Genomic DNA, 14890 nt, shown 5'->3' on the forward strand with positions numbered 1-14890 from the left:
AACAAGTGCAACTGTTCCAGAGTTCTCAGAGCCTTCTCAGCATCATCATTACTGCATTTATCTTGCAGCTTCTCATACTCAGATAATAGCATAGGTAATAATAGATAAGATTGGGAGGGTGACTATCTCAGGCTCCTTAGGCCACTGGCTGAGGGAAAACAAACCCAGGTGCAGGTCTGGTCCATCCACTCAGGGCATCACACAGGACACCCCTGGGATTTGGCTGCCCAGGTTTGATACTGAAGGATATATAGTACAGACAGCTATGTGGTTTTTGCAAAAAGCGGGGAGGTCCAAGATAAAATAGTCTGGGAAATAACCCGTTAAAGTTTCTGCTTTTTCCAGGGCCTTTATTTCAGAACTGTATATAGTAAGCCTCTAAGAAGGAGTTGTTTTGTGATTACCGGGGGGGGGGGGGGGGGCGGTGGGATGAATTGGGAGATTGGGTCTGACATATATACCCTACTAGGTATAAAATAGATAACTAATGATCACCTACTGTATAGCACAGGGAACTCTACTCAGTGCTCTGTGGTGACCGAAATGGGAAGGAAATCTAAAAAAGAGTTGATATACGTATACGTATGACTGATTCACTTTGCTGTACAGCAAGAAACTAACACAACATTGTAAAGCAACTATACTCCAATAAAAATTAATTTAGCAAAAAAAGAAGGAATTATAGGAGGCAGTGTTTCACACAGTTATTGGGATACAAACCCTTTTGTTTTTGCAACATCTCCCTGGGGGGAATTCATGAACATAGTAGTGAGCCTTTACTGTTTATATGTGTTACATTCTTTTCATCTTTCCTCTGGCCTCCAACACTAGGAAGAGAAAGACATAAACATTAAGTAGAAAGGTCTTATAATGAATTGTTTCTTCCAAAATGAGAACAAAGTCTAGGAGGGTATTTTATTTACATGGAATTGGAGCAGCGCTCTGATGAGAATCTGCAAAAGGGTATGGGCAAGAAAAGTCAGCTGAACTTTTTGGAGGTTCACATTAGGCTAGTTTTTTGCATAAACTTTTTTGTCACTGAGGGACCGGGCTTACACTGTGTACATTTTTTTGGTCCCTTGTGCTTCTTTTTCTTTATGCGTATTTTACTTAAAGGGTTTGGTGACAGAGGAATCCAAAGTTAAATTTAGGTGTAGGTATTAACGTCATTACTTCAGATTCGACTATCAATATAAAACATGTCTTCCCTCATTGATTTTGATTATTTCTTTATCCCTTAAAGAAATATTCAGGGAGTATAACCATTGACAAATGTTATTGCACTCATCACGCAGTGTTTGCTCCTTTGGTAGGAAGAGTTCTGGACCAGGCGTTTCTTTTTTTTTTTTTTTTTTTTTTTTTGCGGTGCGCAGGCCTCTCACTGTTGTGGCCTCTCCCGGTGCGGAGCACAGGCTCCGGACGCGCAGGCTCAGCGGCCATGGCTCACGGGCCCAGCCGCTCCACGGCATGTGGGATCCTCCCGGACCGGGGCACGAACCCGCGTCCCCTGCATCGGCAGGCGGACTCTCAACCACTGCGCCACCAGGGAAGCCCCAGGCATTTCTTAAACTGTAGGCTATGACGTTATCTTCTAAGATCTCAGCACCTACCAACTGTTCACTGAACGTAAGTCAAGACAGTACACCCCCACAATTGTAGCCACCGCTACAATTAGGAGAAGACAGCCTACACTTGATGTATATTATATTAAGAAACAACTTAGGAGTTGGTGGCTTGAGAGGGAAGCTGTCCCCCATTCCTACTTTGAGGCTGAAGAACACGATTCTCTGAAGAATGGTGCTGGAAGGGAAAGCAAAGCCCACAGGGGGTGAAGAGGATCTGGCTGTGTTTCTGTGGGAACCAGTGTTCCAGGGGAGAAAGGGCATTTCTGTCTGTCCTGTCGTAGACACTGATTCTTGAGTCACTGCACACCGTAGACCAGCTAGACAGAGCAGCGGACACCAACACAGCCTCTGCTGGGTGTTTCATAGTTTCCATTTGTCCTTGGGTATCTTGGAGTCTCAGTTCTCAAAGCACGTGGTCCAGGGACTTTGGCAGAACCTAAGACTTTCTCAGGGGCTTTGTGAGACCAACATTATTTTCGAAATAACGCTAAGCTGTTGTTTTTGCTTTTATCACTCTCATTCTCTTACAAGCGTACCGTAGAGTTTTCCAGAGGCTAATATCTCTACAGATTGAATGCCGAAGTAGATGTGAGAATCCAACTGTCTTCTGTGGAAGCATATTTTTTAAAAATCCATAAAATGTCATAAAATATTTTATATACGATGACACATAATGGGCTTATTATGTGAAATAGCTTAATAAATATTTAAAGTATTTTTTGCTTAAAATTTGAATTGGGTAAATCATTGGTAAGATATAACTTCAGTAAACTAAAGATGTTTATGAACATTTTTTGTGTACATATGCCCCAAATATTGCAGGTGTTTTTATTTGCTAAATCTGGCAACCCTAACTGCTCAGCCCTTGTTTTTTGTGGGAAGGGCTTGTTTTAGCATCTATTCTTTGTTTGGGGAGACGGTGGAAAAACCACAAGCTCTTCTTGCTTATTTATTGACTGCCAGTTCAGCAGACAGTGGAGCCAGCTCTAATAAGTACAGGCACACTGGGTTATTCTTTTAAAAAATTTAAAAAATGTATTTTATTTATTCTTATTTTTTTTTTCCTGAGATAACATTGGTTTATATCATAATACAAATTTCACGTGTACAACATTGCATTTCTACTTCTGTATGTATTACAGCGTGCTCACCACCAAAAGTTTATTTTCCATCTGTCACCATACAGTTGACCTGTTTACGCATCTCACCACACCTATCTCCTCCTGTAATTTCTATTGCTACTGTGTTCTTTGTATCTATTCAATACACGTTTGCTTTGTTCACTTATTTTGTTTTTTGTTTGTTTGCTTGTTTTTTATATTCCTCATATCAGGGAAATCATACAACATTTGTCTTTCTCCGTCTGACTTATTTCACTTAGCATAATGCCCTCAAGGTCCATCCATGTTGTCTCAAATAGCAAGATTTCATCTTTTTCATGGTTGAGTAATATTCCATTGTCTCTATACACCACATCTTCTTTATCCATTCATCCACCAATGGGCACTTAGGTTGCTTTTATATCTTGACTGTTTTAAATAATGCTGTGACGAACATAGGAGGGTATATATCTTTTTGAAACAGTGTTTTCATATTCTTTGGCTAAATGTCCAGAAGTGGACTAGCTGGGTCATTTGATAGTTCCATTCTTAATTTTTTGAGGAATCTTCATACCATTCTCCATAGTGGCTACACCAGTTACATTCCCACCAGCAGCATAGGAGGGTTCCTTTTTTTCCACATCTTCTCCAACACTTGTGATTTCTTGCCTTTTTGGCAATAGCCATTCTAACGGGCATGAGGTGATACCTCATGGTGGTTTTGATTTTCATTTCCCTAATAATTCGCACTGGGTTATTCTTGATGTCTTTCTGACTTTGCAGTGGTAGATGTGATTTTCTCCAGGAAAGAGTTGAGGGTTAATTGAAAGGCATCACCTAAAAAAATGCAGGCTTCCCTGGTTCCACATGGCAGTGTCAGCAACTGATCTCAGCTCAATCTCTGCCATTTATTTCTGGATATAGTTGTATCTCTTGTCACTCATAGCAGAGCCTGCAGAGCTGGCACAGTTACTGTGCCTGTTTCTAATGTTAAGCCCTTGAAATTTGTCAAGAGAGGGCTCTAGGGCCAGTTGCCAAGAGGATTCACTGGCATTGCGCGATTGATTGATTCATTATTTCTCCTTCTTCCATTCCTCTCTTCTTCCTTCCCTTCATCCCTTCTTTTTCCTTTATCTCTCTGTCTCTCTATCTCTCCCTTTCTTTTTTCCTCTCTTCTGTTCAACAGCTGTTCACTGCATTCTGCAGTGTATGTGGCACTGTGCTAAATTCTGGTTTTCAGGAGAAAACCAAAAAAGTGATGTTCCTGGCTTCGGGGACCTTGGTCAGTATCTCAGAATTCTTTGCCGCTGACTTGTACTAATCAAGCTCACAAGGGAATGAGGCATAGAAGTCAGAATGTCAGTGGGTTAGTTTACAGCAGAGGACTGTCCTGTCCAGTGGATTCCATGCTTAGCATCTGCACAAGGAGGAGAGGGCACTGGTAGGCAAACCTGTAACTGATGGAGCTGGGACTACGGTCCTGCGAGGAAGGGGGCAGCCCAAGAGTGAGGTGATTCATCTCCACGCAGTTTGGAAACTTGGAAATTTGGAAATTCATCTGCCATGCGGCTCCTTCCTCTCCTTCCTTTTGATTTTTTAAAATGAGTCTGTGGATGTCATCTGTTTAATAGCATTTTTTTTTTTAGCTATAATAAAGTTTTGTGTTGGAAGCAGCATATCTTCTGCCTATTTCTGCTACATAAAAATCTATTTCCAAATTTTCTCACACCCTGGTAAAGATGATTTGTATGTAGACTAGAAGAGAATAAGACGGTAAGCCAGAACCCCACGCAGATCTTCTTTAAGAAATAATAACTACTGGTTACTGAGAGCATATTGTGAACCCTCTATATGTTATTTCATTTGATTCCTCAAAGCAATCCTATCAGGTAGAGTTTCTCATTTCCATTTTATAGGTAAGAAACGGATTCCAGAAAGGGTAAGTGTCTTGCCTCAGGTCACTGTTACATGGCAGGATCCAGATTCTGTCTCCAAGTCCACGTTCATATCCACGTGCTGTGCTATGCCCCTTACTTTCCTTGTGCTAGACACAGAAGGAGTTAAGTGAAGAGCTCTCAGGCAGGAGGCCGGGGCTTCTGTCCAATCCTTAAACCTTTTCTTTAGAAATAGACATACAAAAAAACAACGAGCCACCCTCTCTGCCCCATTCTTTTGCCTTTTTTCTTATGCACTCTGAGTTGATAAATAAGACAAGATTGGCATTGTCTGGGCATCTAATTCTCATAACCAGATTTCCTGGAAGACCCCAGATGGTTCATTCTGTTGTATCCTCAGGTCAATATGTATGAAAACAAGAAAAAATAATGAAGATAGAGCTGCAACACATTATAAGGAAAATTGCCGTAATTTAATATCTGAGGATATTAAATCAAACATTTCAAGGGCTGTCATGTGGAGAAGGGATTAGTTCTGCCCTAAAGTAATGAACTGGGAGAACCAATAAAGAGAAATTATAAGCATGAGTTGTGGAGCTCAGTGTTAGGAAGTTTTTTGTTTTGTTTTCTCCCTTCTACTCACCCTCCCTACCTTCCTACCTTCCCGCCCTCCCTCCTTCCCTTCCTTCCATGAGACTTTTCCAAAGTGGTATGGGCTTCTTTAGAAGGTTTTGAGTTCTCCAGCATCGGATGGCCACTTCGAAGGCTTCCTGTGAAGGTGTTTTCGTTATTGGTTTAGAACTGTGATCTTACACGCTGCCACATCTCAAGAAATTCTAGTGGCAGCCAGGACCAGAATGTTTATCAATGGAGACGTTCCCCTGTAAGAGTTACTTAGGGAAGGTGAATAAAAGCTACAACGGCCACTGGAGGAGGTGGTCCCTTCGTTACTGCGTCCCTGTCAGGCTCAGAGAGGACAGGCAGGGCAGCCACCTCCCCTCTTTGGCTCTGACCCCAGGTGGATAAGAACAGATGGAGTGTGGGTAGCAGAGGCTGAGCAGTGGAGGAGGGAGGGCCAGGAAGGTGGAAAGAGCGTCAAGCTGCCCTTCGATGACTTCCCCTTGAAATCCTGGCTGTGACACATCATGTTCACTCTCCATTTTGTGCACGTATAAACATTAAAAAACTTAACATTTAATCACAAAATATTCATGACTATATTTTCCAGCTTAAAAAATCAAATTACCACAGAGGAGACTAAACATTTTTTCGTCCTCTATCCCCATGCCCAACAGAGGGTACACGCAGAGTAGAGCCAAAAGCACATTTGTTTACAGAGGAAGGATGCAACAGAATACCCGGGATCTGGATTTACTAGCACTATTCAGTCCTTGTGGAGTGTTTTAATAATGATTTTTTACTTAAGTAATAGTAATGAGTGCTAATTATAGAAATTTGGACAGCCTAGAAAAAATAGAATAAAAAATTTACCCATAGACTTACCACAAAAGATAATGTTGGTAATCATTGCTAGCTTTCTTTTATTTGTCCCGTTAATATTTATTCTTGTAATAAGTGGGCTTTTATGGCTTGTTTGGCACAATTTTCAGGCCAGCCACTTCTCAGTTAGAAGTGGTATCAGCTGCTGATTGTGACTGTCTTTTCAGTTCCCTGAATCTTATAATTAGAGGAATCCTAATGAGAGAGTGAGAGTTGGCTGGAATTCTAATCTTCAGTGTTGTTAGGAGTGTTCGCTTGTGTCTTGAGGATCCTGCTGTCTGAGTGGACCTCACCAAGGGCCGATGGAGCAGAAGTCTCCAGTTGTGGGACTTTGATAGATTACCTGCTCATTTGTCCTCCGTACCGAATCTGGAAGTGCATGATGGGAATAACAAGGCCCTGAGTCGTCTCGTGCGTGGTGAAGTCAAGGAAAAGAAGAATATATGTGATAAAGTTGACGTCACTGACTGTGGGAAATGAGGATGGTTCAATAATGTTGTTAGGATTGTTAGCTGGCTACTCAGGAAAGAAAAAAAAAGTACTTTTTAGATCTTTGTCTTGCACTGCACATCAAAATTCATCCCAGAGGCAGCATGGCATTGTGTTTGAGCACCGAGAGTCTAGAGCCAGCCTACATGGGTTCAGATCCTGGCTCTGCCACTTCCTGGCTCTGTGACTTTGCTCAAGTTACCTCACTTCTCTCTGAGAAAATATGTCTCTACTTTCTCACCTGTAAAATGGGATGGTAATAGTAGCAATTTAGGGTAGTTGTGAGAATTAAATGTTATTGCATTATTTACTGTTTAGAATTATAATTTAGAACAGTATCTGCCACAAACCAGGTTACATATAATTGTTTAGTATTATGATGATGATGATGATGTTTGCTAGTGTGTTTGTAATTATTCTTATTATCTACTACTACTACTATTATTATTATGCTTTACATGTTTTTTTTTAATTTACTCAGCCATAAAAAGAAACAAAATTGAGTTATTTGTAGTGAGGTGGATGGACCTAGAGTCTGTCATACAGAGTGAAGTAAGTCAGAAAGAGAAAAACAGATACTGTACACTAATGCATATATATGGAATCTTAAAAAAATGGTTCTGAAGCACGTAGGGGCAGGACAGGAATACAGACGCAGACATAGAGAATGGACTTGAGGACACGGGGAGGGGGAAGGGTAAGCTGGGATGAAGTGAGAGTGGCATGGACATATATACACTACCAAATGTCAAATAGATAGCTAGTGGGAAGCAGCCGCATAGCACAGGGAGATCAGCTTGGTGCTTTGTGACCACCTAGAGGGGTGGGATAGGGAGAGTGGGAGGGAGACACAAGAGGGAGGAGATATGGGAACATATGTATATGTATAACTGATTCACTTTGTTATAAAGCAGAAAGTAACACACCATTGTAAAGCAATTATACTCCAATAAAGATATATAAAAAAAAAACCCACAAAACAACCAGGAGGAAATAGAAATTGATATTTATCTGATCTTAAGGTTAGAAAAGGCTCTCTAAGCATGCAATCAGAGACAGAAACCACAAACAACTGATAGATTTAACTACATAAACATTAATGTCTATATTGGCTAGGTCAACAAAGTAAAGCATAAATATTTACAATATTAAAAAATGAATGAAAACACAGAATAAATATTTGCAACACACCTGACAGATGAAGAGGTGATAGTTAGCCTTCCGACACAATTTGGCAGGAGACCAAAGCTCATCCCTTGGATTTGTTATATATGGTTGTCATTAGCCCGTGCTCAAAATTATGCACCTACACTTCTACGAGTGTATGTCTGTGTGTGTATATGTATGTATTTCTTTCCTGCTTGTTCTGTAAATGATTTGTCAGCTTACAGTGATGCAAAATAGCAAATATTAAAAATAAGAGGAAAGAAAATGGAGAAACAGTGGAGGAGGACTTGAGGTGGAGTCACAGTGCAGCTGTGATTGACAGGGCAACGTAACAAGATGAGCAGTTATACCATCCAGTGTCCCTAAGCCCAAACCTTCCTAATTACTAAAGGACATACAAGTCATTTTGATAACTGAGCACAGTGGAAAAAATTCTCTTCAGAGTCATCAAGAGAGGGTACTTACTGGTTATGTAATGATGGGCAACCTTAAGACCATTTTGTCGTTACTGCTACTATTACTAACGATGATGGTGCGTTTCATTCTCTTGGTATTGGCTGATGGCCCCACACCAAAGCAGATTACGGGAAAGCGATTTCTCAGGGTTGAGAATGGTGATACAGTGATGCAGTGCAAGGGTCCTGGGCCTGCTTGCCCTCAGATGCCCCTCTCTGGGGCACATGCTGTCCCTCCTCTGCTCTCTGCGTTGGAGGGCCCGGACCGTGCAGGCTCCATTTCCCAGGCTCTTTCAGTTGGCTTCCAGCTGACGTTGGCCATTGGGAGGCACTGCCGGGAGGTTGGAGGGTAGGTGGAAGGGAGAGACCAGGGTAATTCTCTGTCTTCCACTTTACCTGGGGTGGTTCCTTTAGCTGCGGCTGTGTGTCCTTCCTGGGTCCAGCTTCTCATGGGCTGGCCGACGATGGTGCAACCTTCTGTCAGTTGACCTTGGTCCCCGGGCTCTCCCCAGCTCAGGTGTGGGAGTGGCTTTCCCCACTGGCTGGTCTTTGGAACTCCTCATGTGCCCCTTTGGCTTCTCAGCACCTCCATCCCCTGGATGGTAAGTAAGTGGTTTCTGATTTCTGACTAATACAGACATCAGGTCTCAACTGACCTGGCTGGATTCTGGATGATGATATATTGTCTCACTAATCATCATCATAGGGACTTCCCTGGTGGTCCAGTGGTTAAGACTCTGTGCTTCCATCGCAGGGGGCGCGGGTTCGATCGCTGGTTGGGGAACTAAGATCCCCGCATGCCACGTGTCATGGCCAAAAATAAAATAAAAAATTAACTAATTAGCATCACAAAGCAAATGAGAAGGCTGAAGAGTGGCCTCACCAGCTAGTCTCCATGGCTAATGTGGAAACCATTACTTATTATAATGTCTTCTTTGTAAAGTTACGCCTGTGGGTATGTTTTCCCCACTAAAGGGCTGCTTTGGTTTGATTGAGTTTTGCAAACCAGCCCAGAGTCAGGGCCTCCAATTTTCAGGACTCCTTAGGGCAATTTCCAGGCAGGCTGCTGTGTTAGAATCTACTTGGACATCCACTTGCACTGGGCACGGTGTTATGTAGAATTTGTGCTGTCATGGAGAATTACCATTTAGATTGAAGAAATGTATTTCATTTGTTTCCATAATTTATTTCCAAGAAACCTATGGCCTTGCAAATGGAACATAATTGGGACATTTTGTTTTTCTGTTTTAGTGAAATTGCTTCCATCTCTATATTAATGAAAAAAGAACAAAGAAAGAATACCTCAAAAGACATACACAGGCAAGTTTTCTATCACCTTTAGTGCTGTGGTCCCCACTCAGATGGGCACTCACAACCAGCCTCGCACAACCCTGCTGGGCCTGACTGGCTTTTTATCCCAAGCCTTTCCATATTCTGACTTCCTTGTAAATTAAAAAAAAAAAAAAAAAAGCTTTTCCATATTCTTATATATAAGCAGCACCAATCTTTTAGAAAGTGGGAGAAACTCTTTCCCAGGCATTGTGATTCTTCGGGTTACTTGCCCTCCACTCCTGCCTCCACCCCCCAATTTCTGTCCAACTGTGCTTTGTGCAAATGACAGGTACTTCTGTCAGGCAATTCTGCTTTTCATATAATGTTACCTGGTATTTATTTTCTTTAGGACAAATGTATAAGAACAGAAATACAGTATGTGCAGTACAAATAGATACAAGTACACATGAGCATAAGCCACTTACATGTAAATGTTAACTAGCATTAGAAATTGTGTCAGTGTATGGTGACTTAAAAGAATTACTTCATATGATAATACAATGCCTAACGTTGCATTGTATTGATACTTTATTTTGCAGCTCCCCGTTTTGGGGGCATTTCTTTTTCTTTTTACAGATAACATGATGATAAGGATATTTGTGCATAAAGTCTTTGCTGGGTTTTAGACCATTACCTTAGGTGCCATAAATTATTTCTCAGTTATCATATTATGCAGATTATATTTATCAGCCAAAATAGATGGGGGTCGGATTATTAAACTATATTGCCATTTTAATTGAAAAAATATATGATTTCAGGGCTTCCCTGGTGGCGCAGTGGTTGAGAGTCCGCCTGCCGATGCAGGGGACACGGGTTCGTGCCCCGATCCGGGAAGATCCCACATGCCGCGGAGCAGCTGGACCCGTGAGCCATGGCCGCTGAGCCTGCGCGCCCGGAGCCTGTGCTCAGCAACAGGAGAGGCCACAGCAGTGAGAGGCCCGTGTACAGCAAAAAAAAAAAAAAAAAAAAAAAAGATTTCAGTAATGTAAAAAAATAAACAAGCGGTTGCAGTGGAAAAAGAAGAAAGAGATATGCCAAGTGCTAATAGTGCTTTTTGCTGGTTATTGAGACTATCAGAGATTTTTGTTTTCTTTAGACTTTCCATGTTTTCTGTAACAGAGCATTTATAGGTAAACCAGAATTATTCTTAATTATTTGGGGATTATTTTTATTGTTTTCAAATAATGATTCATTTAAAAATACATGTATTATTTCTCTCCTCAAGGTGTTTTAAAGTCTCAGATCATGTATTCATGTAAATCTTTTGTTCAATAGATATTTACTGAGTGCCTCTAAGAGAGAGACTGCATAGGAAGCTCAGGTCCTGGGAATCAGATTCCTGTATTCAAATCTCACCTGTATTACCATTTGGTTGTATGATTTTGGGAAAGTTCCTTAACTCAGGCCTGTTCTTTTGTGGAGCTCATAGCCTCCTGGGAAAAGTGTGGTGTGGTTACTTATCAAATGTCATGAAATGAAACAATTTGATCATGATGTGCTTATTATTGGTGTTTGGCATACTGATTTCTCAAACAGGATTTGAGAATGAATGATTGAAATGAATGGAAAAGGATTGACTTAGAAACTCTTTTCCCCTAGAGTAAAAATCTTTTGGTTCTTCTGGGGCATTTATGTGTGCAATTAACAAGCTGCCCATGGATGAACCATGGAACCCATTCATTCATTCACTCACTACTCATTCATTCATTTATCATTCATATAATCAATACATTCATATAATCATTCATTCAGTACTTAGTGAGCATCTAATAAATAAAAGGATAAGCATGAAAACAAAATCTCTTTCTAATGCCTTCTCCTCAGAAAATACGTTTTAATTCAAATAGGAAAACATAAAATGCTTAGCAGTTGATTTCCCAACTGGGTGCAAATGTAGTTGACCTCAAGTTACCGCTGTGGAATTCAGATATAGGTGGTGATGCTTAGTAAGAAGAACTTACAGGAATGTTCAAGGAAGATGCCTCTGAGACTAATGATGACTTTAAATTCTGTTTCAAGTGAAGCTTTTTCCCTTAAAAGAAGGTGAAGAGTAGGTGTGACGACACCCCCCTCGCATTGTTGTTTTCTCTTTGTTTATTCTTTTTGCTGCTGTATTCTTACAATAGCAAATTACAAATAGAAGGTGCTTCTGTGTTGCTCACCCCTTTCTCTTACCCTTCTGCTCCCCTTTATCTCCATGCCCGTCTCCGCTTCTTTCCCTCCTCTTCTCTCACTCTATGTAATCAAATCATGGTTGCTTTGAATATTTTCAATGCTGCCGCAGAAGTAGAGACTGTGAGTTTCAACACCCCCGACACCCCTTCATGTATTTGAGAATCCATACCTTTGCCTTGCTTCTGTCACTTTCATGATGCGGGAAGCTTTTAAGTGTTTCTTCAGTTTCCCCTTCTTCTCTTCTGCTTTGTCAGTAGGTGATAATAAATATTTATGAACTAGTGATTCCATCTCGATGCTGTCACAGTACTATAAATGACATCACCCCAATTTGAGACGTGTTTTTAAATTAATTGATTTAAAGAGAAAAGGAAACCACGGAGCAGTTAGCACGTCCTCACCCTGTCAGACAGCTGCCTGGTGCTGCCGGGGAATGAGGGCTTTCTCTTTTGACTATCAGGGTTTTTTGGAAAGAATTGAAATTGTCGATGTGTTTTGCTTAGGGTTGAACAGGATTTTTTTTTCCTCCTGTATTGTGAGGTTGCCCCTTGCTTGCCTTCCTGACTTTTTCATTTTTCTCTTCCTGTCTTTCCATCTGTGGAATGGCTTCCTTCTTTTCTCCCCACCTCGGTTTCCATCCATTTAACTTTCTCATGTTATTTTCTACTTGGCCCTTCAGCTGAAGTCCCGTCTCTTCTGGAAAGCCTTCTGTCTTAGTCATCTCGGCCTGCTATAACAAAATACCATGGGATGGGGGGCTTAAACAACAGACATTTATTCCTCCCAGTTCTGGAGTCTGGAAGTGCAGGGTCAAGGTGCTGACAGATTTGCTGTCTGGTGAGGGCTCTCTTCCTGGCTTGTAGGCAGCAGCCTTCTTTCTGTGTGCTCACATGGCCTTTCCTTGGGCAGGTGCATGGAGAGAGAGGGGGTTACAGTCTCTTCCTCTTCGTATAAGGATACTAAGTCCATCAGGGGGGCTCTACTCTCATAACCTCATCTAAACGTAATTACCTCCCAAAGACTCCACCTCCAAATACCATTATTTTGAGGGTTAGGGCTTTAACATATGCATTTTAGGGAACATGGACATTCAGTCTGTCAACTGAAAAAATAATACACAACCTAAAAGTTGAGAATTATGCTTTATTTGGAGGACAAAACTGAGAACTTAAGCCTGGGACGCTGCCTCTCAGATAGCTCTGAGGGATTGCTCCAAAGAGGTAAGGGAGGAACCAGGATACACAGGGGGGTTTGCAACAAAGACCAGGTAGTCGAAACATCAAAAATATTACTGTTAAATAAATAAAACCAGATCTTTCAAGTTCAGGAATTTAGCGCTTTTCTGTGTATGGGAAAATGCAAGAGACTGGGCTCATTGAAATAATATCTTTGATATGCACCTTAGCTGTCTGGGGCCAGTATCCTGTGCTTTCCCATCCTGAGTCCCCTCAGGGTGCATCGTTGGGGGTGGCTGCAGTGGCTGAGAGCTTGGCAGCTGGCAGCCCATTTGTCTTCCTCCTGAGTCCCCTCAGGGCTCACCATCGGAGTGGCTGTAGTGGGTTGGTGGCTGCAGCATCCTTTGTTTACCGATATGACAGCAACATTTTTCATTCACAAGTCCGTAGCCCCTTGAGCCAGAGGAATTCTGCCTTCCTTCTTCTTTTAGGGCTACTCATGGGCCAGTCACGTGGCTCTGGAGGTTTCTCTTCTCTCTTTTGCTTCCCTGCAAACATGATTAACTCAGGAACCCTGCATTTTGCCCCCCTCCTCTGTTGCGCAGTGCCTAGTACGATACTTGGCCCTGGCTTGGGACTCAGCATTTCTTGACCAAGTCAATGATGGATCATGACCCATGTGCTGGCCCCTCCCTGGGCTGGAAGCACGATACTTTACAGAGGGTGAGACAGGCCCTGCTGTCCAACTTCATGAGAGGAACCAAGTGTTGGCTGTTTAGCTTGAATGTTGGTAACTACTATACAATCACACGTTCAAAGCTGGAAGGGAACGTAGTGCTCATCATTCAACACCTATGAGAAACGGAATACTGCCCGCCGTATCCGTAAACAAAGGATGTCACAGTCATCAGCAATTGTAGCCACCAGCCTGCGGTGACATCTAGCAGCCATCAGAATGCAGCCACGCCCCACGGTGAGCCCTGAGGAAACTCAGGATGTGAAAATACAGGATACTGGACCCAGATAGCTGAGGTGCCTATCAAGGGACTGATTTCAGTGAGTGCAGACTCTTGCGTCTTCCCATAGGTATTAAAGCTCTAAATCCCTTAACTTTTAGATTTCTAGTTTTCTTTAATTCACAGTAATCTTTTGTTGCTACTACCTGCCCTTTGTTGCAAAACTCCTGTATATCCTGGCACCCCTCTTGCCTCCTGGGAGCAGTTCTCTCAGGGTTACTTGAAATGCTGCCTCCCGGGCTTGAAGTCCTAAAGATTTCTGCTGAATAAAACATAACTCTCAACGTTTAGGTTGTGCATTTATTTTTTAGTCGACACCTATTTCCGTATGGCAAAGATGACTGCAGGAGAGCTTAAATGACTTGTCTGCGATCTCACATAAAAATAACCATGCACCTGCCCTGTGAGCCTAACGAGTGGACTTAACAATAAAGCAAGGCCTTGCTAAGAGAGCCTGGCCCCCTGTCCATATGCACAGATACCGTAGATGGCAGCGGTGCAAGGAACGTGTGGTCTCTTGACTTGAAAGAATCTCACAAGCTCAGCATCATGAAACAACAGGCTATTAACAGCACAGACCAGGGTTTCTGGTACTAGCTCTATCACTTTCTAGCTATGTGACATGGGGCCATTTCATACCTGTAAGCCTCCGTTTTCTCATTTGTAAATTGGGGATAATAATGGTACCTACCTTACAGGCTATTCAGGAGGGTTACCTGAAATAAAGCTTGTAGCACAGTTCTTGACACAACAGAAGCATTCAGTGCATGAAGTTGTTGGAATTAGACATCCCCACTTGTCAGAGGGACAAGATGGAACGCCCCTTACTTCCTGTTTAATGTGACTCAGGGCTCCAGCTGGGCATCGAGCCTGTTGTCAGTGATGGTTCACTGAGCATCTCACTGGGAATCCCTGGCTCCCCCTCCCATCGGGAAACCCAGTGCAGCTGAAACCACAGGTC

General features: G+C 42.2%; 1 protein-coding gene across 3 annotated transcripts in view; it reads left to right on the top strand.

The window, feature by feature from the left end:
- Positions 1-14890, top strand: part of AMPH (amphiphysin) — a gene marked incomplete at its 3' end in the record, with an annotated part of 190513 nt that overhangs the window by 47293 nt on the left and 128330 nt on the right. The gene's annotated exons all lie outside the window — the stretch shown is intronic.

This window comes from Leucopleurus acutus (assembly GCF_964270905.1).
Source record: "Leucopleurus acutus genome assembly, chromosome: 9".
Classification (NCBI taxonomy): domain Eukaryota; kingdom Metazoa; phylum Chordata; class Mammalia; order Artiodactyla; family Delphinidae; genus Leucopleurus; species Leucopleurus acutus.